Source organism: Heptranchias perlo, unplaced genomic scaffold, assembly GCF_035084215.1.
Source record: "Heptranchias perlo isolate sHepPer1 unplaced genomic scaffold, sHepPer1.hap1 HAP1_SCAFFOLD_49, whole genome shotgun sequence".
NCBI lineage: Eukaryota > Metazoa > Chordata > Chondrichthyes > Hexanchiformes > Hexanchidae > Heptranchias > Heptranchias perlo.
In genome coordinates, this window is record NW_027139505.1 from 274,550 (window position 1) to 299,860 (window position 25,311).

The 25,311-nt window shown below is 39.3% G+C and overlaps 1 long non-coding RNA gene across 2 annotated transcripts in view; it reads right to left on the reverse strand.

Moving 5' to 3' along the window:
- Positions 1 to 25,311, reverse strand: part of LOC137313920 (uncharacterized) — a 129,096-nt gene that overhangs the window by 14,023 nt on the left and 89,762 nt on the right. Inside the window, exons 6-9 of one of the 2 annotated variants that reach the window (XR_010961130.1) lie at positions 13,549 to 13,705; positions 11,031 to 11,290; positions 3,295 to 3,512; positions 1,095 to 1,260 (exon numbers count right to left, since the gene is read on the reverse strand). This is a non-coding gene — a long non-coding RNA (uncharacterized lncRNA). Of the gene's footprint in view, positions 1 to 1,094; positions 1,261 to 3,294; positions 3,513 to 11,030; positions 11,291 to 11,356; positions 11,641 to 13,548; positions 13,706 to 25,311 lie in introns of both variants that reach the window. The other variant, XR_010961131.1, reaches the window with a different exon arrangement.

Below are 25,311 nucleotides of genomic sequence, written 5' to 3' on the forward strand. Positions count from 1 at the left end.
GCCTATATACTACGCCCTCTAGTGTTCTTTTCCCCTTATTATTCCTCATCTCCACCCAAACTGTTTCATTATCCTGATCCTTTGTTCCAATATCATTTCTCTGTATTACAGTGATTCCTTCCTTTATTATCATAGCCACCCCACATCCCCTTCCTTCCTGCCTGTCCTTCCGGATTGTTAAATACCCTGGCATATTTAATTCCCAGTCGTTGTCACCGTGCAGCCATGTTTCTGTAATAGCCACAAGATCATACCCATACGTAGTTATTTGTGCCGTTAACTCGTCCATTTTGTTACGAATGCTACGTGCTTTCAGATAAAGAACTTTCAAATATGTTTTGTGACACGTAGTTCCTGCTTTTTCCTTTTTTAACACTTTACCTTTTACTCCATACATTGTGCCCCTTCCTGACAAGCTTTCCTCTGTCTCCCTGCTCAGGTTCCCAACCCCCTGCCACAGCTTTGATGCTGTGTTAATCGCCATACGCTTTCTCGTTGTTAATTAATCTGTCGTACACTTCCTTTCCGCTGCTCTACGCTTTTCCCTCTCACTTGTTCTTGAACAACTGTTTGTCCTATTTGTATTGTAGATTTCCCCTGGGTCTTCCCCTCTCTTGCTGCTCTCAATTTTATTCTCTTCTGACTCCGCGCTCAGATTTCCATCCCCCTGCAACTCTAGTTTAAACCTTCCCCAACAGCACTCGCAAAAACCCCCGCGAGGACATTGGTCCCGGTCCTGCTCGGGTGTAACCCGTCACGCTTGTACAGGTCCCATCTTCCCAAGAACCGGTCCCAATGTCGCAGGAATCGGAATCCCTCCCTCCTACACCATCCCTGCAGCCACGCATTCACCCTGTCTATTCTCCTGTTCCTATACTCAATAGCACGTGGCACCGGTACTAATCCTGAGATCACTAACTTTGATGTCCTGCTTTTTAATTTATCGGCTAACTCCTTAAATTCACCTTCCAGACCTCATTCCTTTTTTACCTATATCGTTGGTACCAATATGGACCACGACAACCAGTTCTGATATCCTGTTGGTTCTGTAATGTTTAAATAATGCAAACTCATCACGTTCCCCTCCCACTTACCCGATGTGCTTGTCCACTGAAATGTCACTCGTGTGTTGACAATGAGCTAACTCCGTCCATCCCTTCTTCAACTGCCTGTTCTCGTCTGTCCCGATAGAATTTCGTCAACTGCAACAGTTGTTAACCGTCAGACTTTGTCAAGACCTCAGTGATCGCAGTGTTCGGTCTGTGAACAACAATGGAGAAAACTAAACATATTATCGACCTTCCATCCGGGCGGTTAAATTTCCTCTTACACCAAACGGGTGCCGCCTCCTGTGAGCCACGTTATCAAATGCCTTCTGAAAACTCATATATACCGCATGTGTTACAATCCATTGATCTATATAGTCACGTCTCAATAAGGCTGTATCAAATTTGTCAACTACAATGTCAAATGTCTGCAGATAATCTGTTCCAGCCTTCACTGAATCATAAATGATTCGACGTGAAATTACAGATTCGAGAAGTTTGCCCACAAATAACGTTATAGAATCATAGAATCATAGAATCATAGAAGTTACAACATGGAAACAGGCCCTTCGGCCCAATATGTCCATGTCGCCCAGTTTATACCACTAAGCTAGTCCCAATTGCCTGCACTTGGCCCATATCCCTCTATACCCATCTTACCCATGTAACTGTCCAAATGCTTTTTAAAAGACAACATTGTACCCGCCTCTACTACTGCCTCTGGCAGCTCGTTCCAGACACTCACCACCCTTTGAGTGAAAAAATTGCCCCTCTGGACCCTCTGGACCCTTTTGTATCTCTCCCCTCTCACGTTGTCTAATAAGTCTCTGGTTATCTGATTGCCACATTCTCCCTGTTTTAACACAGACATTACTTGGTCTCTTTCAGTCCACCTGGATATTTTCATTAACAATTGCGTGTTCAAAAATTGTGAGTTTTGGAAAAATATGGTCAGAGTCCCTCCTATCTGTTCTCTGACTTCCTTTAACAGCCTCGGGTACGTTGTCTCTGAGCTCAGTGACTAATCCACCTCGGCTATTACATTCAGAGCCAAATCCTTCTCGACAGTTGTCTCGAAATATGGCTCCACACCCTCCTCACTCTCGCTGAAGATGCTGTATCGACATCTTTGTATGGAATACTTTTACTGTCGATAGTTTGATACTGTGATACGTTGATTCTTTGAAACCATCATTTTCATATCTGCCATCATTTTTAGAAACTGTAGGCAATATTTTGTATCTCGCCAAAAGTTCATCCAATCCAGCCCTGTCTGATCGATACCATATCACATCCCTCAAGAGTCTAACTTTCCAAACGTGTTTGGAATGATTTTTCGATTCACAGACATAACACACAATCTGAACTCCAATTCACTGGAATGTTGACACGGTCTCATTTTTTTTAATTTTTAGATATCAAGTTACATCTTCTGTCACTACTTCAAAAAACTCCTTCCTTTTTTCTTGGTAATCTCTTTTCAAAAATTCATAAATCTTCTGTTCCTGCTCCAACAGTTTTATTATTTCCACTCTCTAGTCTCAGTTCCGGATATTTCACACGCTCCAGTCTAATCAGGTGAAACCCTCCCACTGCTCCATACACCCAGTCTGTCAAACCGTTTTTGTTGGTTGCTTGAGATCGTAACCGTCCGTTCCCTTCTTCCTGAACTCTCCCTCGTGTCCCAAGAACATGAACCCTTCACTCCTGCTCCAGCCCTCCAGCTACACATTCACCAGCGTCATGTTGTCCTCAGTAAGGGCCCAGTGCACCACAATTCGGAGATCACCAACCTGTGGCCATGCTTTTCAGTCCAGAGCTCAAATTTTAATATTCCCTTTATAAACGTAATTCGAACCGTGTTATTGATTCCGACCATGACTATTTTCCGCTCTCCGTTCCTTTCCAGAGATGGTCCCACCGGTTCCAGGAAGTTCTTCCCCCTGGCACCAGGGCGGCAACGTATCACTTGGACCTGCTCAGGTCTGCAGAAGAGTCTGTCTATTCCCCTGACTATAGAATCTCGCACCACTCTCGCTCTCCTATTCCTGTGTCCCACCTCCTCTCACCTATCTCCCACTCGGGCTGCCTCCCACTGCTCCCTGGTTTCACACTGTTACTCAGGAAGACCAATCTGAGTGACTGTTTCTATCCGCCTTACAGTCCATAACATCAGTTGTCTATTGGACAGTTCCAATACTGAGATCCCTCCAACTGTGACCGCAGGGTCCGGTAGATGGTCACTCACATTCTTTTATCTACACACTATATGCTCGGTTTCTTCTTCCTGTTTGAACAACAGGATATTTTTCATGATCTGGACCCTTTATCCGGACACAATTGATATTTGAAAGATTGTTCTGAACCGACCGGTGTCTATTCTCATTCTTGTTGATGATGTTGGATCTTCTCCCCTGTTTGGACCTTCAGCCATGGTGGTGACAGGCGTTCCAAGATTGTGATGCTCTGTAATAAGTATATTAAAGGAAGGTTAGACTGAAATATTAAAATGAGAGGGAGGAACGTTGGCTTGTTAAATGTGATATCAAGTCCCTCCTTCCCCATCAGTACAACAGCTGTTAGCTCTTGGATCGGGCACTTCTCGACTGTTACGATCAACTCTCCACATCAGGTGCGGCACAGACAGCTGCCCAGTGAAACTCAATGAGTCCCGCTGATTTCCACAACCCAGTTCTGGATGTCCGAAATTCTGCACTGGGAGCACCAGTTGGTAAGATTTACTTGCAGTGCAGGCCAGCACCATACTTATTCCTGAGGTAGTGAATATTCTGAAGGGTGATATGGATCGAGGTGATGAATTAAATGATCCTTCACTCAGTTTTACTCAGTCTGGCGCTATTGTATTATTTTATTCATAGATTTGTTTTTTTAATTCTTTTGATTTGTTGAGTTTTTATATTAAATTCTTTTATTTTTTGAACCTGATAATTATCGACAAACACAATATGGAGCTGGGTGTGATTTCTCTGCTCTCGAAGGGTAGTGACATTGTCCGTGTGTTCAGGGAGATGCGTTTTGGTTGGTACTTCCTTTTGAATATATTTACCTTATCTCTCATGGTATCAGCACCTGACTAATGAGCACTGTAGGAGGTCAGGAATTTTACTAATTGAACACTAATGTATAATTTATGAATTGTGTAACTTTAAACAGATGCTGCACATTTATTTTTGGATTATTCTTAGGGGTCTTACAATCTCAGCAAACACCACAAATATATAAGTTGTAGATTTGACGGCAATTTTAAAATCATAATTCTCCACGTGTGCGTGTGCCTCCTTCTGTGTGTGCACACAGGCAAGAGCAACTAATCAAACTATCAGTCACTGTATTATCCTTTCCACACTGTGGAAATGTAAACGCGATTAATCTCAGTTAGTAGTTTCATCAAACTATAGTTGAAGTTATTCGCTGGCACTAATATAATAACAAGATTAAATTGTGCAGTTACACTTTATGTAAATTAGTGATGGACCTTCCTCCCTTTTGATAATTTCAATCGTTACTTTTTATATGAAAATTAGTGATGGACCCACCTGCAAGGTGGTAATTTCAGTCGATGTTTTTTAAAATAAAGATTAGTGATGGACCCTCTTCCTTGTTTGTAAATTCAGTAGTTTCTTCTTATATAAAGATGAGTGATGGACCCACCGACATGTTGGTAATTTCAGTCGTTGATTTTCATATGAAGATTAGTGATGGACCCTCCTCCCTGTTGGTGATTTCAGTAGTTATTTTTTTATGTACAGATTAGTGATGGACTCTTCTACCTATTGGCAATTTGATTAGTTACTTTTTATATAAAGTTTAGTGATGGACCCTCCTATCTGTTGTTAATTTCAGTAGTTAATTTTTATATAAAGATCAGTGATGGATGCTCCAAACTTTTGGCATTTTCAGTAGTAACGTTTTATATAAAGATTGGTGTTGGACCCTCCTACCTGTTGGTAATTTCAGTGGTTACATTCTATAGAAATATTAGGGCTGGACCCACCACCCTGTTGTTAATTTCAGCAGATACTTTTTATATAAAGATTGGTGATGGACCCTGCTCCCCGTTGGAAATGTGAGTTGTCACTTTTTAAATAAAGATTAGTGATGGGCCCTCCTGCCTTTTGGTAATTTCAGTTACTCTTTATATAAAAAAATATGATGGACCCTCCTACCTGTTGGAAAATTGAGTTGATACGTTTTATATAAAGATTAATGATCGACCCTCCTCCCTGTTGTAAATTTCAGTAGTTACTTTTTATATAAGGATTAGTGATAGACCCTCCTACCACTTGGTAAATTGAGTTGTTACTTTTCATATAATGATTGTATGGACTCTTCTACTTGTTGGTCATTCAGTCGTTACATTTTATATAAAGATTCGTGATGGACTCCACTCCCTGTTCGTAATTTCAGTAGTTACGTTTCTTATAAAGATTAATGATGGACCCTACTCCCTGCTGGCAATTTCAGTAGTTACTTTTTATATAAAGATAAGTGATGGACCCTTCTGCCTGTTGGTAATTTCAATAGTTACTTTTCATAAAACGATTAATAATGGTCCCTACTTCCTGTTGGAAATTTGAGTAGCTACTTTTTATATAAGGATTAGTGATGGACCCTCCAACCTGTAGGTAATTTCAGTTGCTACTTTTTATTCAATAATTAATGATGGACCCTCCTCCGTGTTGGTAATTTGAGTTGTTACGTTTCATATCAAGACGAGTGATTGACACTCCTACCTCTTGGTAATGCAGTGGTTACTTCCGATATGGAAAGTAGTGATGGACCCTCCTACCTCTTGGTTACTTGAGTAGTAACTTCTTATATAAGGATTAGTGTTGGACACTCTTCCCTTTTGGTAATTTCTGTGGTTAATTTTAATATAAAGATTAGTGATGGACCTTCATACCTGTTGGTAATTTCAGCAGTTAGTTTGGACATAAAGATTAGTGATGGACCTTCCTACCTCTTCGTGATTTCAGTTGTTACGTGTTATATAAAGATTTGGGATGGACCCTCCTACCTCTTGGTAATTTCATTGTTTCCATGCTTTCTAGAGATAAATGATGCATGCTCCACTCTGTTGTTAATTTCAGTTTTTATTTAAACATTAATTATGGACTCTCCTACCAGATGGTAAATTGAGTTGTTAGTTTTTAATAAAAGATTAGTTTGGACTCTTCTACTTGTTGATAATTCAGTAATTACATTCTATATAAAGATTAGTGATGGTCCCTCCTCCATGTTGCTAATTTCATTCGTTACTTTTAAAGAAGATTAGTGATGGACCCTCCTTCCTGTTGTTAATTTCAGTGATTACTTTTTATATAAAGATTAGTGATAGAGCCTCCAATCTGTTGGTAATTTCAGTAGTTACATTTTATATAATGTTTAGTGATGGACCCTCCTCTCTGTTGGTGATTTCAGTAGTTACTTTTTATGTAAAGATTAGTGATGGACTCTCCAACCTGTTGTTAATTTCAGTCGTTAATTTTTATATAAAGATCAGTGATGGATGCTCCGACCTGTTGGCATTTTCAGTAGTAACTTTTTATATAAAGATTGGTGTTGGACCCTCCTACCTGTTGGTAATTTCAGTGGTTACATTCTATAGAAATATTAGTGATGGACCCTCCACCCTGTTGTTACTTTCAGCAGTTACTTTTTATATAAAGATTAGTGATGGACCCTGCTACCCATTGGAAATGTGAGTTGCCACTTTTTAAATAAAGATTAGTGATGTGCCCTCAGGCCTTTTGGTAATTTCAGTTGTTACGTTTTATAAAAAGATTCGTGATGGACCCTCCTACCTGTTGATAATTTCAGTGGTTACTCTTTGTACAAAAAATATGATGGACCCTCCTACCTGTTAGTAAATTGAGTTGATGAGTTTTATGAAAAGATTAAGGATCGACCCTCCTCCCTGTTGTAAATTTCTGTAGTTACTTTTTACATAAAGATTAGTGATGGACCTTGATACCTGTTGGCAATTTCAGCAGTTACTTTATACATAAAGATTAGTCATGGACCCTCCTACCAGTTGGTAAATTGAGTTGTTACTTTTTATATAATGATTAGTGATGGACCTTCATACCTGTTGGTAATTTCAGCAGTTACTTTACACATAACGATTAGTGATGGAGCCTCCTACCTCTTCGTAATTTCAGTTATTACGTGTTATATAAAGATTAGTGATGGACCCTCCTGCCTCCTGGTAATTTCATTGTTTACATGCTTTGTATAGATAAATGATGCACGCTCCTCTCTGTTGTTAATTTCAGTTTTTATTTGAAGTTTAATGATGGACCCTCATACCAGATGGCAAATTGAGTTGTTATTTTTTAACAAAAGATTAGTATGGACACTTCCACTTGTTGATAATTCAGTAGTTTCATTCTATATAAAGATTAGTGATGGACCCTCCTCCCTGTTGCTAATTTCAGTCGTTACTTTTTATATTAAGATTAGTGATGGACCCTCCTCGCTGTCGTTAATTTCAGTGGTTACTTTTTATATAAAGATGAATGATGTATCCTCCTACCAGATGGCAAATTGCGTTGTTATTTTTTAGAAAAAGATGAGTGCTGGACTCTCCTCCCTTTCGTTAATTTCAGTGGTTACTTTTTATATCAAGATTAGTGATGGACCCTGATTCCTGTTGGTAATTTCAGTAGTTACGTTTTATATAAAGATTAGTGATGGAGCCTCCAATCTGTTGGCAATTTCAGCAGTTACATTTTATATAAAGTTGAATGATGGAGCCTTGTCCCTTTTGGTGATTTCAGTAGTTACTTTTTATGTAAAGATTCGTGATGGACTCTTCTACCTATTGGTAATTTGAGCAGTTACTTTTTGTATAAAGATTAGTGATGGACACTCCTCCCAGATGGTAAATCGAGTTGTTACTTTTTATATGAAGATTAGTATGGACTCTTCTACCTGTTGGTAATTTCAGTCGTTACTTTTTATATGAAGATAAGTAATGGACCCTCCTCCCTGTTCGTAATTTCAGTAGTTACTATTTATGTAAAGATCAGTGATGGATGATCCGACCTGTTTGCATTTTCAATAGTTACTCTTTATCTAAAGATTGGTGTTGGACCCTCCTACCGGTCGGCAATTTCAGTGGTTACATTCTATAGAAATATTAGTGAAGGACCCTCCATCCTGTTGTTAATTTCAGTAGTTACTTTTCATATGAAGATGAGTGATTGACCCTGCTACACGTTGGAAATGTGAGTTGTCACTTCTTAAATAAAGATTAGTGATGGGCCCTCCTCCCTTTTGGTATTTTCAGTTGTTGCTTTTTACAATAAGATTCGTGATGGACCTTCCTACCTGTTGATAATTTCAGTAGTTACTCTTCATACAAAAATATGGTGGACCCTCCTCCCTGTTGGAAAATTGAGTTGATACGTTTTATATAAAGATTAATGATCGACCCTCCTCTCTGTTGTAAATTTCACTAGTTACTTTTTATATAAAGATTAGTGATGGACCTTGATACCTATTGGTAATTTCAATCGTTCCTTTTACATAAAGATTAGTGATGGAACTTCCTACCTCTTCGTAATTTCAGTTGTTACGTATTATATAAAGATTAGTGATGGACCCTCCTACCAGTTGGTAAAATGAGTTGTTAATTTTTATATAATGATTAGTATAGACTCATCTACCTATTGGTAATTTCAGTAGTAACTTTTTATATAAAGATAAGTAATGGACCCTCCTCCCGCATGGCAATTTCAGTAGTTACTATTTATATAAAGATCAGTGATGGATGCTCCTACCTGTTGGCAGTTTCAGTGGTTACATTCTATAGAAAGATTAGTGATGGACCCTCCACCCTGTGGTTAATTTCAGTAGTTACTTTTGATATTAAGATTGGTGATGGACCTTGATACCTATTGGTAATTTCAACCGTTACTTTATACATAAAGATTAGTGATGGAACTTCCCACCTCTTCGCAATTTCAGTTGTTACGTGTTATATAAAGATTAGTGATGGGTCCTCCTGCCTTTTGGTAATTTCAATTGTTGCTTTTTACAAAAATATTTGTGATGGACCCTCCTACCTGTTGATAATTTCAGTGGTTACTCTTTTGACAAAAAATATGATGGACCCTCCTAACTGTTGGTAAATTGAGTTGATACGTTTTATATAAAGATTATTGATCGACCCTTCTCTATGTTGTAAATTTCAGTAGTTACTTTTTATATTTAATTTGTGATGGACCTTCATACCTGTTGGTAATTTCAACTGTTACTTTATACATAAAGATTAGTGATGGACCCTCCTACCTTTTCGTAATTTCAGTTGTTACGTGTTATATAAAGATTAGTGATGGACCCTCCTACCAGATGGTAAATTGAGTTGTTAATATTCAACAAAAGATTAGTATGGTCTATTCTACTTGTTGATAATTCAATAGTTACGTTCTATATAACGATTAGTGATGGACCCTCCTCCCTGTTGTCAATTTCAGTGGTTACTTTTTATAAAAGATTAGTGATGGACCCTCCGACCGGATCGTAAATTGTGTTGTTCGTTTTTATATAAAGATTAGTGATGGACTCTCCTCCCTGTTGTTAATTTCAGTGGTTAATTTTTCGATAAAGATTAGTGATGGAGCCTCCAATCTGTTGGTAATTTCAGTCGTTACATTTTATATAAAGTTTAGTGATGGAGCCTCCTCCCTGTTGGTGATTTCAGTCGTTACTTTTTATGTAAAGATTAGTGATGGACTCTTCTACCTGTTGTTAATTTCAGTGGTTACTTTTTATATAAAGATTAGTGATGGACCCTCCTACCAGTTGGTAAATTGAGTTGTTATTTTTATTTTAAGGTTTGTATGGCCTCTGCTACCTGTTGGTAATTTCAGTCGTTACTATTTATATAAAGATCAGGGATGAATGCTCCGACCTTTTGGCATTTTCAGTAGTTACTTTTCATATAAAGATTAGTGATGGACCCTCCTTTCAGTTGGTAAATTGAGTTGTTACTTTCCATATGAAGATTAATGATGGACACACCTCCCTGTTGATAACTTCAGTCGTTACTTTTTGTATAAAGATTAGTGATGGACACTCCTACCACTTGTTAAATCGAGTTGTTACATTTTATATAATTATTGTATGGACTCTTCTACTTGTTGGTAATTCAGTAGTTACATTTTGTATAAAGATTAGTGATGGGCTCTACTCCCTGTTCGTAATTTCAATCGTTACTTTTTATATAAAGATAATTGATGGACCCTCCTGCCTGTTGGTAATTTCAGTCGTTATTTTTTATATAAAGATTAGCGAAGGGACTACCAACTGTTGGTAAATTGAGTTGTTATTTTTCATATAAAGATTAGTGATGGGTCTACCTACTGTTGGTAAATTGAATTGTTACTTTTTTTGTAAAGATTAGTGAACGGACCCTCCTACCTGTTGATGTTAAAAGTAACTTCTCAAATTACCAAGGTTATCGATCAGGAAGCACCGATCTGTGTGAAAGATGGTTTCAGCCCGGAACAAGTTTCCCGTTAAAACATTCCTGAAGTTTGTTTCTGTCTGAAGGGAGCGGCCTCTCTTTCTTCAGTTGAGCCAGTTTAACAAATAACATCCTCAACAACATATTTTAGAGAAAACAGTAGTCCCTGCTCCATTCTCCCCATCATGACACGAATTAATTATAATTAATCAGGAACAAGATTTATCTCCTACTTTGCTCCTATCCTGCGATTGGATCACCTTCAGTCCGGCCTCGGGGAACCATGGGCTGATTTTCCAGGTGACCAGCAGAGCGCAATATTCGGCCATTGCGAATGTGTTAACCCTTTCCTGAGCTGAACTGTGTGTTCGATCAGTCTTTGATCAAATCAATATATTGTACCAGGCACAAAACGGCTCAGTGAGTAAGAAGAGCCAGTGTCACAGTTAAAAATAAATGCATATGGAGTGAAAACGGACAGTTTCCCACACCTGACATGGGAAGTAGGCACCGCTGGACAAGGAAGGTGTAAATCTCCAGAGTTCGTGTTCCTGCTTTCTGTCCTGTAACCGCTTTAAAATGTGTCTGTGGGGAGATTGGAGGAGTCCATAAAGGGATAAGCCCTCAAATTCGCTGTGTGAAATAGCGGGCCTTCAGTCAGTGTCTGAGCGAACAATTAGTGAATATTTCCATCCGCGAGGATTAGAGAGCTCCGTCCGCCAGGGGAACATATCTGACCGCGGGAAATTGGCTTTGGAAAAGAGGAAGAGGCAGAAAAAGTTAATTAAAAAAGACATTGACACCACATTAACCTTACCTTGATCCCGCAAGGATTTTCCGTCCTCAATATCCGTGCAGATTTTGCAAATTATATCCTTGTTATTTGATTGTAATCAATCGAGTACAAGTTCTTTGCTTTATTTTAACAGTTCAAAACTAGGGAGTTTGATCTGCTCCTTCTTATGTGAGATTCAGAGCTCCGCCCCCCATGAAAGCTGCTGCCAAACATCAGGATGGATTTCAACACAAACATTCCTCATTTGTTTCAGAACAGGGAGCGGCCCTTCTGGTGGAATCAAATCGAACCGGGTTGACAATTCGCTGCCAAGTCAATTGTGAACAAAGTCAGTTGTACATTTTATCTTTTCTCTTCTTGTTCCAGGGCAGTTCAGTAAAACAGATATCTGGTTCGAAATAAATTGTTACATTTGCTTCAGGGACATTGTTTACTGAAGACCCATCGATTTTCTAATGTTTGCGCTTCAACCCTGGGCCAATAGCCAGTGTTTCGTCAGTGAGCTGAGGAGAGGCTGTGTCTGTCGGTGAGGACATTAACCATTTAACCGCCGAATTAAACTACCGCTGAGCATCAATCACCTCAATCAGTGGGAGAATCAGTACTGACTTTCCAAAGTTACATTTAGGAGCAAAGTACAGAGAAACAGGAGTTGGCCATCAAGCCCCTCGTGCCTACTCCGCCATTTGATAAGATCATGGCTGATCTGTGATCTAACTCCACATACCTGCCTTTGGCCCATATCCCTTAATACCTTTGGTTGCCAAAAAGCTATCTATCGCAGATTTAAATTTAGCAATTGAGCTAGTATCAATTGCCATTTGCTGAAGAGCGCTCCAAACTTCGACAACCCTTTGTGTGCAGAAATGTTTCCTAATCTCGCTCCTGAAAGGTCTGGCTCTAATTTTTAGACTGTGCCCCCGACTCCTAAAATCCCCAACCAGCGAAAAGAGTTTCTCTCTATCCACCCTATCCGTTCCGCTTAATATCATAGTAAATATTCAGCAGATTCACCAGTTACATTGTTAAATCCGGAATGGATCATTCCTGATATGAAGATTGGATTGCTCACATTTTGAGGAGGTTCACAGACGGTAATACATAGCCCCTCTCCGGGTTGAAAGTTTCCGAAGAGAGAAAGTGTTTGAGGACAGATTGTGATGATAATTCCGAGGGAAGGATTGTTGTGATCAATCCCAGGGACAGATTGTGGTGATAATTCCGAGGGACGGATTGTTGTGATCAATCCCAGGGACAGATTGTGGTGATAATTCCGAGGGACGGATTGCTGTGATCAATCCCGGGGATAGATTGTGTTGATAATTCTGAGGGGGGGATTGTTGTAATCAATCCCTGGGATAGATTGCGATATTTCCCCCTTTCTCACTAATTCCCCGCTTGTTTTTTGACCAGGATTGAGGATTCATTCGGGCCAGAGACACAGCCTGAAGCGGCGGCAACAAACAATCCCCAACATTTATCTTCATGTGAACTCTCCCTCCACAGCTTGTTTCAATCTATCGCTGATTGAAGCGGAGTTTTATTCATTCAAACCAAAACCTTCAGACGAATGATTCATATAATTAAATATACTGTTAATTGGACAATTTGGGTCAATGGTGGGTTGAAATATCATTAAATACACTGTTAAGTGGACAGTGTGGGTAAATGGTGGGTTCATATATCATTAAATACAATGTTAAATGGAGAGTGTGGGTAAATGGTGGGTTTATATATCATTAAATTCGCTGTTAAATAGACAGTGTGGGTAAATGGTGGTTTTATATATCATTAAATACACTGTTAAATGGACCGTGTGGGTCAATGGAGTGTTTATATATAATTAATTACACTTTTAATTGGACAACGTGGGTAAATGGTAGGTTTATTTATCATTAAATACACTGTTAAATGGATAGTGTGGTTACCACCTTCGTCAGATGGCGGCAAGTAGCAAACAGAGTGTCCCCAGTGATCCCGCAGTGAACCCAGAATGATGTCAGGGTGCACCCAGTCAGCCCAGAGTGATGCTAGAGTGGTGGTCTTGATGTTCAGACCACAAACACAACAACAAGAACTGGCACAACAATGTCCCAGTGACCAACCCCACGAGTGTCCGTTGAATGTCCCAGTGATCCCCCCAGTGTCCCCTGAATATCCCAGTGATCCCAGTGTGCACCCAGTGACCCCAGAGTAAGCCAGACATCACTCACGTGCCCCCCATCGGGTCCAGGCTGCGGTGAAGGTCTCAGTCAGTCAGTCCGCAGCGGAGAGAACTATTCTTGGCCCAGGATTTTTCCCACTCCTACTCTTCCTCACAAAATGTCTCTTTCTGGATCTTCTCCTTGCAGCATTTCATCAAAAAGATTCCTGAGGGGAGAGAGAGAGAGAGAGAATTGATTAAAATACAAATGTAAGGGATTAAAAAGGCACAGCAAGAGCCCAGAACTCCCTCCCTCCCACTCCCTCTCTCACTCTCTCTTTTTACCTCCCTCTCCCCCCTCTCTCTCACCCCCCTCTCTCTCCCCCCACTCTCTCTCAACCCCCTCTCTCTCTCCCTCTCTCTCTCTCCCCCGCCCTCTCTCTCCCTCTCTCTCTCTCTCCCCCGCCCTCTCTCTCCCTCTCTCCCCCGCCCTCTCTCTCTCTCCCCCTTTCTCTCTCCCTCTCTCTCCCTCCCTCTCTTTCCCTCCCTCTCTCTCCCTCCCTCTCTCTCCCTCCCTCTCTCTCCCCCTCTCTCACACTCCCCCAGTTGCACAGAATCTCTCCCTAATCCAAGTCTGCAGCTTGTTTCACCCCTGCCTTTCCTCTGAATGCCTCGAACCTGTGACGCACTATCTGTCTGCGCTGCTCGGTGTTTGTTGCAGGCTCCAAACCTCCCCTGGGTTTGTTTTCTCTCCTGTCCCTGGGCCCGCACACACCTGCTCTGGACATTTTGCAACTTATGTTCTGTCAGTTGCTGTGAGCGAAATGTCAACAGCTTATCCCTTAACTGTTTTCTCTTGATTGAATTAGCAGCTCGCCCCGCCCTGTTCAATCTCTCCCCCTCCCTGTACAATCTCTCCCCCTCCCTGTTCAATTTCTCCCACACTCTGTGTAATATTCCCCTCTGTGTAATATTCCCCCCCTGTGTAATGTTACCATCTGTGAAATATTCCTCCTCTCTGCAATATTCCCCACTCTGTAATATTGCCCTCTGTGTAATATTCCCTCTCCGTGTAATAGTCGCCCATTCTGAGTTCACCCCACCTTGTATTGTACAGAATGTAATATAAGATATGTACTGATTCCAATCCTTCTTGTAATGTACAGAATGTAATATAAGATATGTACAGTGGCCACCTCACCTTGCATGATACAGAATACAAAATAAGATATGTACAGAGTACACACCACCTTGTAATGTAAAGAATGTAATATAAGATATGTACGGAGTCCAACCCACCTTGTAATGTGCACAATGTAATATAAGACATGTACTGAGTCCACCCCAACTTGTATTGTACAGAATGTAATATAAGATATGTAAGCAGTCCACCACAGCTTGTATTGTACAGAATGTAATATAAGATGTGCAATGTGTCCACCCCACCTTGTATTGTACAGAATGTAAAATGAGAAATGTAAGCAGTCCAACCCAGTTTGTATTGTACAGAACGTAATATAAGATATTTGATGAGTACACCCCACCATGTTTTATACAGAATGTAATATGAGATATGCACTGAGTCTATCCCACCTTGTATTGTACAGAAATTAATTTTAGATATGTACTGAGTCCACCCCACCTTGTATTGTACAGAATGTAATATAAGATATGTACTGAGTCCACCCAACCTTGTAATGTACAGAATGTAATATAAGATATGTCCTGAGACAACCACACCTTGTAATGCAAGGAATGTAACATAACATATGTACTGAGTCCATTCCATCTTGCATCGTACAGAATATAATATAAGATATGTACTGAGAACAAATCACCTTGCAATGTACAGAATGTAATATAAGATATCCACGGAGTCCAACCCATCTTGTATTGTGCACAATATAATACAAGACATGCACTGAGTCCACCCCACCTTGTATTGTACAGAATGTAATCAAAGATATGTACTGAGTCCACCCCACGTTGTATTGTACATAATGAAATATGAGATATGTAAGCAGTCCAACCCAGCTTGTATTTTACAGAATGTAATATAAGATATGTAATGAGTACATCCCAACTTGTATTGTAAGAATGTAATTTTAGATAGGTACTGAGTCCATCCCACCTTGTATTGTGCAGAATGTAACATAAGATATGTACCGAGTCCACCCCATCTTATATAGAACAGAATGTAATATAAGATATGTAAGCAGTCCATCCAACCTTGTATTGCACAGAATGTAATTTTAGATATGTACTCAGTCCACCCCACGTTGTATTATACAGAATGTAATAGAAGATATGTACTGAGTCGAACTCACCTTGTATTGTGCACAATGTAATATAAGACAAGTACTGAATCCAAGCCACCTTGTATTGTACAGAATGTAAGATCAGATGTATACTGAGTCCACCCCACCTTGTATTGTACAGAATGTAATATAAGATATGTACTGAGTCCACACCTCCTTGTAATGTACAGAATGTAATTTAAGATATGTACTGAGTCAACCCTCCATGTTATGTACAGAATATAATATAAGATATGTACAGTGTCCACCTCACCTTCTACTATAAAGAATGAAATGTAAAAAGCAGGAACTAAGCGTCACAACACAGATTTGAAAGTTCTTTATCTGAATGCACGTAGCATTCGTAATAAAATGGACGAGTTAACGCCACAAATAACTAAGTATGGGTATGATCTTGTGGCCATTACAGAAACATGGCTGCAGGGTGACAACGACTGGGAATTAAATATGCCAGGGTATGTAACAATTAGGAAGGACAGGCAGGAAGGAAGGGGAGGTGGGGTGGCTATGTTAATAAAGGAAGGAATCACTGTAATACAGAGAAATGATATTGGGACAAAGCATCAAGATAATGAAACAGTTTGGGTGGAGATAAGGAATAATAAGGGAAAAAAAAAACATTAGTGGGCGTAGTATATAGGCCTCCTAATAGTTGCAACTCTGCTGGAAGAAGTATTAATCAGGAGATAGTCGGGGCATGTAATAAGGGAACAGCCATAATTATGGGGGATTTTAATTATCATATTAACTGGACAAATCAAATTGGGCAGAGCAGCCTTGAGGACGAGTTCATTGAGTGCATCAGGGATGGATTTCTTGAGCAGTATGTAACTGATTCTACAAGGAGGCAGGCAACCTTGGACCTGGTCCTGTGTAATGAGTCAGGATTAATTAATAATGTCCTAGTTAAGGATCCCCTTGGAACGAGCGACCACAACATGGTTGAATTCCATATCCAATTAGAGGGTGAGAAGGTTGATTCTCAAACAAGCGTACTGAGCTTGAATAAAGGAGACTATGATGGTATGAGAGCGGAATTGATTAAAGTGGACTGGGAAAATAGATTAAAGGGTAAGACGGTACATGAGCAGTGGTGTTCATTTAGGGAGTTATTTTACAACTTTCAAAATAAATATATTCCACTGAGGAAAAAAGGGTGTAAAAGAAATGACAGCCACCCGTGGCTAAGTAAAGAAATCAAGGATAGTATCCGACTAAAAACAAGGACATATAAGGTAGCCAAACTTAGTGGGAGGATAGAAGATTGGGAATTCTTCAAAAGACAGCAAAAAGTAACTAAAGGATTGATTAAGAAAGGGAAGTTAGATTATGAAAAGAAATTAGCAAAAAATATAAAAACAGATAGCAAGAGTTTCTATAGTTATATAAAAAGAAAAAGGGTGGCTAAGGCAAACATAGGTCCCTTAGAGGATGAGACCGGGAAATTAATGGTGGGAAACATGGAGATGGCAAAAATGCTGAACAAATATTTTGTTTCAGTCTTTACAGTAGAGGACACTAAGAATATCCCAACACTGGACAAACAGGGGACTCTCGGGGGGGAGGAGCTAAATACGATTAAAATCACTCAAGAGATGGTACTCAGTAAAATAATGGGACTCAAGGCGGATAAATCCCCTGGACCTGATGGCTTCCATCCTAGGGTCTTGAGGGAAGTGGCAGTAGGGATTGTGGATGCTTTGGTGATAGTTTTCCAAAATTCCCTGGACTCAGGAGAGGTCCCGGCAGATTGGAAAACTGCTAATGTAACACCGTTATTTAAAAAGGGTAGTAGGCAGAAGGCTGGAAATTATAGGCCAGTTAGCTTAACATCTGTGGTGGGTAAAATTTTGGAGTCTATTATTAAGGAGGATATAACGTATAGGGTGGATAAAGGGGAACCAGTGGACGTAGTGTATTTAGACTTCCAGAAGGCATTCGACAAGGTGCCACATAAAAGATTATTACTTATGATAAAAAATCACGGGATTGGGGGTAATATTCTGGCATGGGTGGAGGATTGGTTATCAAACAGGAAGCAGAGAGTTGGGATAAATGGTTCATTTTCGGACTGGCAACCAGTAACCAGTGGTGTTCCACAGGGGTCGGTGCTGGGTCCCCTACTCTTTACAATCTATATTAACGATTTGGAGGAGGGGACCGAGTGCAACATATCAAAATTTGCAGATGATACAAAGATGGGAGGGAAAGTAGAGAGTGAGGAGGACATAAAAAACCTGCAAGGGGATATAGACAGGCTGGGTGAGTGGGCGGAGATTTGGCAGATGCAATATAATATTGGAAAATGTGAGGTTATGCACTTTGGCAGGAAAAATCAGAGAGCAAGTTATTTTCTTAATGGCGAGAGACTGGAAAGTACTGCAGTACAAAGGGATCTGGGGGTCCTAGTGCAAGAAAATCAAAAAGTTGGTATGCAGGTGCAGCAGGTGATCAAGAAAGCCAACGGAATGTTGGCTTTTATTGCTAGGGGGATAGAATATAAAAACAAGGAGGTATTGCTGCAGTTATATAAGGTATTGGTGAGACCGCACCTGGAATACTGCATACAGTTTTGGTCTCCATACTTAAGAAAAGACATACTTGCTCTCGAGGCAGTACAAAGAAGGTTCACTCGGTTAATCCCGGGGATGAGGGGGCGGACATATGAGGAGAGTTTGAGTAGATTGGGACTCTACTCATTGGAGTTCAGAAGAATGAGAGGCGATCTTATTGAAACATGTAAGATTGTGAAGGGTCTTGATCGGGTGGATGCAGTAAGGATGTTCCCAAAGATGGGTGAAACTAGAACTAGGGGGCATAATCTTAGAATAAGGGGCTGCTCTTTCAAAACTGAGATGAGGAGAAACTTCTTCACTCAAAGGGTGGTAGGTCTGTGGAATTTGCTGCCCCAGGAAGCTGTGGAAGCTACATCATTAGATAAATTTAAAACAGAAATAGACAGTTTCCTAGAAGTAAAGGGAATTAGGGGTTATGGGGAGCGGGCAGGAAATTGGACATGAAGCTGAGTTCGGATCGGTCAATGTCCTGTGGGTGGCGGAGAGGGCCCAGGGGCTATGTGGCCGGGTCCTGCTCCGACTTCTTGTGTTCTTTAGATTTGTGGTTGGGATCAGATCAGCCATGATCTTATTGAATGGCGGAGCAGGCTCGAGGGGCCGATTGGCCTACTCCTGCTCCAATTTCTTATGTTCTTATGTTCTTATGTAAGATATGTACTGAGTACACACCACCTTGTAATGTACAGAATGTAATATAAGATATGTCCTGATTCCACCCCAACTTGTATTGTACAGAATGAAATATAAGATATGTAAGCAGTCAACCCCAGCTTGTACTGTACGGAATGTAAGAAAAGATGTGTACTGAGTCCAACTCAACTTGTAATGTACAGAATGTAATATAAGATATGTACTGAGTCCACCCCTCCATGTATCCACCCCACCTTGTACTATAAAGAATGAAATGTAAGATATGTACTGAGTCCACCCCACCTTGTATTGTACAGAATGTAAGATGAGACATGTTATCAGTCCAACCCAGCTTGCATTGTACAGAATGTAATATTAGATATGTACTGAGTCCACCCCCCTTGTATTATACACAATGTAATATAAGATATGTACTGAGTCCACCCCACCTTGTATTCTACAGAATGTAATATAAGAAATGTCCAGAGTCCATTCCACCTTGTATTGTGCAGAATATCATAAAAGATATGTGCTGAGAACACACCACCTTGCAATGCACAGAATGTAAAATAAGATATGCACGGAGTCTAACCCACCTTGTATTGTGCACAATGTAATATAAGACATTTACTGAGTCCACCCCATCTTGTACAGTACAGAATGTAACATAAGATATGTAAGCAGTCCTCCCCAACTTGTAATGTACAGTATGTGATATAAGATATGGACAGTGTCCACCTCACCATGTACTATGCAGAATGTAATGTAAGATATGTACTGAGCATACAGCACCTTGCAATGCACAGAATGTAATATAAGATATGTAAGCAGTCAACCCCAGCTTGTACTGTACAGAATGTAATATAAGATGTGTACTGAGTCCACCCCACCTTGTATTGTACAGAATGTAATAAAAGATATAACTGAGTCCACCCCAACTTGTATTGTACATAATGAAATATGAGATATGTAAGCAGTCCAACCCAGCTTGTATTTTACAGAATGTAATGTAAGATATGTAATGAGTACATCTCACCTTGTATTGTGCAGAATGTAATATGAGATATGTACTGAGTCCACCACACCTTGTATTGTAAGAATGTAATTTTAGATAGGGACTGAGTCCATCCCACCTTGTATTGTACAGAAGGTAACTTAAGATATGTACCGAGTCCACCCCATCTTATATAGAACAGAATGTAATATAAGATATGTAAGCAGTCCATCCAACCTTGTATTGCACAGAATGTAATTTTAGATATGTACTAAGTCCACCCCACGTTGTATTATACAGAATGTAATAGAAGATATGTGCTGAGTGCACCCCACCTTGTATTGTACAGAATGTAATATAAGATATGTACTGAGTCCAACCAACCTTGTATTGTGCCAATGTAACATAAGAGAAGTACTGAATCCAAGCCACCTTGTATTGTACAGAATGTAAGATCAGATGTATACTGAGTCCACCCCACCTTGTATTGTACAGAATGTAATATAAGTTATGTACTGAGTCCACACCTCCTTGTAATGTACAGAATGTAATTTAAGATATGTACTGAGTCCATCCCTCCATGTTATGTACAGAATGTAATATAAGATATTTACAGTGTCCACATCCTTGTACTATAAAGAATGAAATGTAAGATATGTACTGAGTACACACCACCTTGTAATGTACAGGATGTAATATAAGATATGTCCTGATTCCACCCCAACTTGTATTGTACAGAATGAAATATAAGATATGTAAGCCATCCAACCCAGCTTGTATTTTACAGAATGTAATGTAAGATATGTAATGAGTACATCCCACCTTGTATTGTGCAGAATGTAATATGAGATATGAACTGAGTCCACCCCACCTTGTATTGTATGAATGTAATTTTAGATAGGTACTGAGTCCATCCCACCTTGTATTGTACAGAATGTAACATAAGATATGAACCGAGTCCACCCCATCTTATATAGAACAGAATGTAATATAAGATATGTAAGCAGTCCATCCAACCTTGTATTGCACAGAATGTAATTTTAGATATGTACTGAGTCCACCCCACGTTGTATTATACCGAATGTAATAGAAGATATGTGCTGAGTCCACCCCACCTTGTATTGTACAGAATGTAATGTAAGATATGGACTGAGTCCACCCCCCTTGTATTATACACAATGTAATATAAGAAATGTCCTGAGTCCATTCCACATTGTATTGTGCAGAATATCATAAAAGATATGTGCTGAGAACACACCACCTTGCAATGTACAGAATGTAAAATAAGATATGCACGGAGTCAAACCCACCTTGCATTGTGCACAATGTAATATAAGACATTTACTGAGTCCACCCCATCTTGTACAGTACAGAATGTAACATAAGATATGTAAGCAGTCCTCCCCAACTTGTAATGTACAGAATGTAATATAAGATATGGACAGTGTCCACCTCACCATGTACTATGCAGAATGTAATGTAAGATATGTACTGAGCATAGAGCACCTTGTAATGCAAAGAATGTAATATAAGATATGTACTGACTCCACCACAAGTTGTATTTACAGAACGTAACATAAGATAGGTAAGCAGTCAACCCCAGCTTGTACTGTACAGAATGTAATATAAGATGTGTACTGAGTCCACCCCACCTTGTATTGTACAGAATGTAATAGAAGATATGTACTGAGTCCACCCCACCTTGTATTGTACAGAATGAAATATGAGATATGTAAGCAATCCAACCCAGCTTGTATTTTACAGAATGTAATGTAAGATATGTAATGAGTACATCCCACCTTGTATTGTGCAGAATGTAATAAGAGATATGTACTGAGTCCACCCCACCTTGTATTGTAAGAATGTAATTTTAGATAGGTACTGAATCCATCCCACCTTGTATTGTACAGAATGTAACTTAAGATATGTACCGAGTCCACCCCATCTTGTATTGTAAGAATGTAATATGAGATATGTACTGAGTCCACCCCACCTTGGATTGTACAGAATGTAACTTAAGATATGTACCGAGTCCACCCCATCTTACATAGAACAGAATGTAATATAAGATTTGTAAGCAGTCCATCCAACATTGTATTGCACAGAATGTAATTTTAGATATATACTGAGTCCACCCCACGTTGTATTATACAGAATGTAATAGAAGATATGTGCTGAGTCCACCCCACCTTGTATTGCACAGAATGTAATATAAGATATGTACTGAGTCCAACCCAACTTGTATTGTACAGAATGAAATATAAGATATGTAAGCAGTCAACCCCAGCTTGTACTGTACAGAATGTAAGAAAAGATGTGTACTGAGTCCAACTCAACTTGTAATGTACAGAATATAACATAAGATATGTACTGAGTCCACCCCACCTTATATTATACAGAATGTAATATAAGATATGTACTGAGACCATCCCACCTTGTATTGTACAGAATGTAATATAAGATATGTACTGAGTCCACACCTCCTTGTAATGAACAGAATGTAATATAAGATATGTACTGAGTCCACCCCTCCATGTAATGTACAGAATGTAATATAAGATATGTACAGTGTCCACCCACCTTGTACTATCAAAAATGAAATGTAAGCTATGTAGTGAGTCCACCCCACCTTGTATTGTACAGAATGTAATATAAGATATGTACTGAGTCCACACCTCCTTGTAATGTACAGAATGTAATATAAGATATGTACTGAGTCCACCCCACCTTGTATTGTACAGAATGTAATAAAAGTTATGTACTGAGTCCACACCTACTTGTAATGTACAGAATGTAATTTAAGATATGTACTGAGTCCATCCCTCCATGTTATGTACAGAATGTAATATAAGATATTTACAGTGTCCACATCCTTATACTATAAAGAATGAAATGTAAGATATTTACTGAGTACACACCACCTTGTAATGTACAGGATGTAATATAAGATATGTCCTGATTCCACCCCAACTTGTATTGTACAGAATGAAATATAAGATATGTAAGCCATCCAACCCAGCTTGTATTTTACAGAATGTAATGTAAGATATGTAATGAGTACATCCCACCTTGTATTGTGCAGAATGTAATATGAGATATGAACTGAGTCCACCCCACCTTGTATTGTATGAATGTAATTTTAGATAGGTACTGAGTCCATCCCACCTTGTATTGTACAGAATGTAACATAAGATATGAACCGAGTCCACCCCATCTTATATAGAACAGAATGTAATATAAGATATGTAAGCAGTCCATCCAACCTTGTATTGCACAGAATGTAATTTTAGATATGTACTGAGTCCACCCCACGTTGTATTATACCGAATGTAATAGAAGATATGTGCTGAGTCCACCCCACCTTGTATTGTACAGAATGTAATGTAAGATATGGACTGAGTCCACCCCCCTTGTATTATACACAATGTAATATAAGAAATGTCCTGAGTCCATTCCACCTTGTATTGTGCAGAATATCATAAAAGATATGTGCTGAGAACACACCACCTTGCAATGTACAGAATGTAAAATAAGATATGCACGGAGTCAAACCCACCTTGCATTGTGCACAATGTAATACAAGACATTTACTGAGTCCATCCCATCTTGTACAGTACAGAATGTTACATAAGATATGTAAGCAGTCCTCCCCAACTTGTAATGTACAGAATGTAATATAAGATATGGACAGTGTCCACCTCACCATGTACTATGCAGAATGTAATGTAAGATATGTACTGAGCATACAGCACCTTGTAATGCAAAGAATGTAATATAAGATATGTACTGACTCCACCACAAGTTGTATTTACAGAACGTAACATAAGATAGGTAAGCAGTCAACCCCAGCTTGTACTGTACAGAATGTAATATAAGATGTGTACTGAGTCCACCCCACCTTGTATTGTACAGAATGTAATGAAATATATGTACTGAGTCCACCCCACCTTGTATTCTATAGAATGAAATATGAGATATGTAAGCAATCCAACCCAGCTTGTATTTTACAGAATGTAATGTAAGATCTGTAATGAGTACATCCCACCTTGTATTGTGCAGAATGTAATATGAGATATGTACTGAGTCCACCCCACCTTGTATTGTAAGAATGTAATTTTAGATATGTACTGAATCCATCCCACCTTGTATTGTACAGAATGTAACTTAAGATATGTACCGAGTCCACCCCATCTTATATAGAACAGAATGTAATATAAGATATGTAAGCAGTCCATCCAACCTTGTATTGCACAGAATGTAATTTTAGATATATACTGAGTCCACCCCACGTTGTATTATACAGAATGTAATAGAAGATATGTGCTGAGTCCACCCCACCTTGTATTGTACAGAATGTAATATAAGATATGTACTGAGTCCAACCCAACTTGTATTGTACAGAATGAAATATAAGATATGAAAGCAGTCAACCCCAGCTTGTACTGTACAGAATGTAACAAAAGATGTGTACTGAGTCCAACTCAACTTGTAATGTACAGAATATAACATAAGATATGTACTGAGTCCACCCCACCTTATATTATACAGAATGTAATAGAAGATATGTACTGAGTCCACCCCACCTTGTATTGTACAGAATGTAATATAAGATATGTACTGAGTCCAAACCACCATGTATTGTGCACAATGTAATATAAGACAAGTACTGAATCCACCCCACCTTGTATTGTACATAATGTAATATCAGATGTATACTGAGACCACCCCACCTTGTATTGTACAGAATGTAATATAAGATATGTACTGAGTCCACACCTCCTTGTAATGTACAGAATGTAATATAAGATATGTACTGAGTCCACCCCTCCATGTAATGTACAGAATGTAATATAAGATATGTACAGTGTCCACCCCACCTTGTACTATCAAAAATGAAATGTAAGCTATGTAGTGAGTCCACCCCACCTTGTATTGTACAGAATGTAATATAAGATATGTACTGAGTCCACACCTCCTTGTAATGTACAGAATGTAATATAAGATATGTACTGAGTCCACCCCACCTTGTAATGTACAGAATGTAATATAAGATATGTACTGAGTCCACCCCAACTTGTATTGTACATAATTAAATATAAGATATGTAAGCAGTCAACCCCAGCTTGTACTGTACATAATGTAATATAAGATGTGTATTGAGTCCACCCCAACTTGTAATGTGCAGAATGTAACATAAGATATGTACTGAGTCCACCCCACCTTGTATTGTGCAGAATGCAATATAAGATATGTACTGATTCCACTCCTCCTTGTAAGGTACAGAATGTAATATAAGATATGTGCAGTGTCCTCCT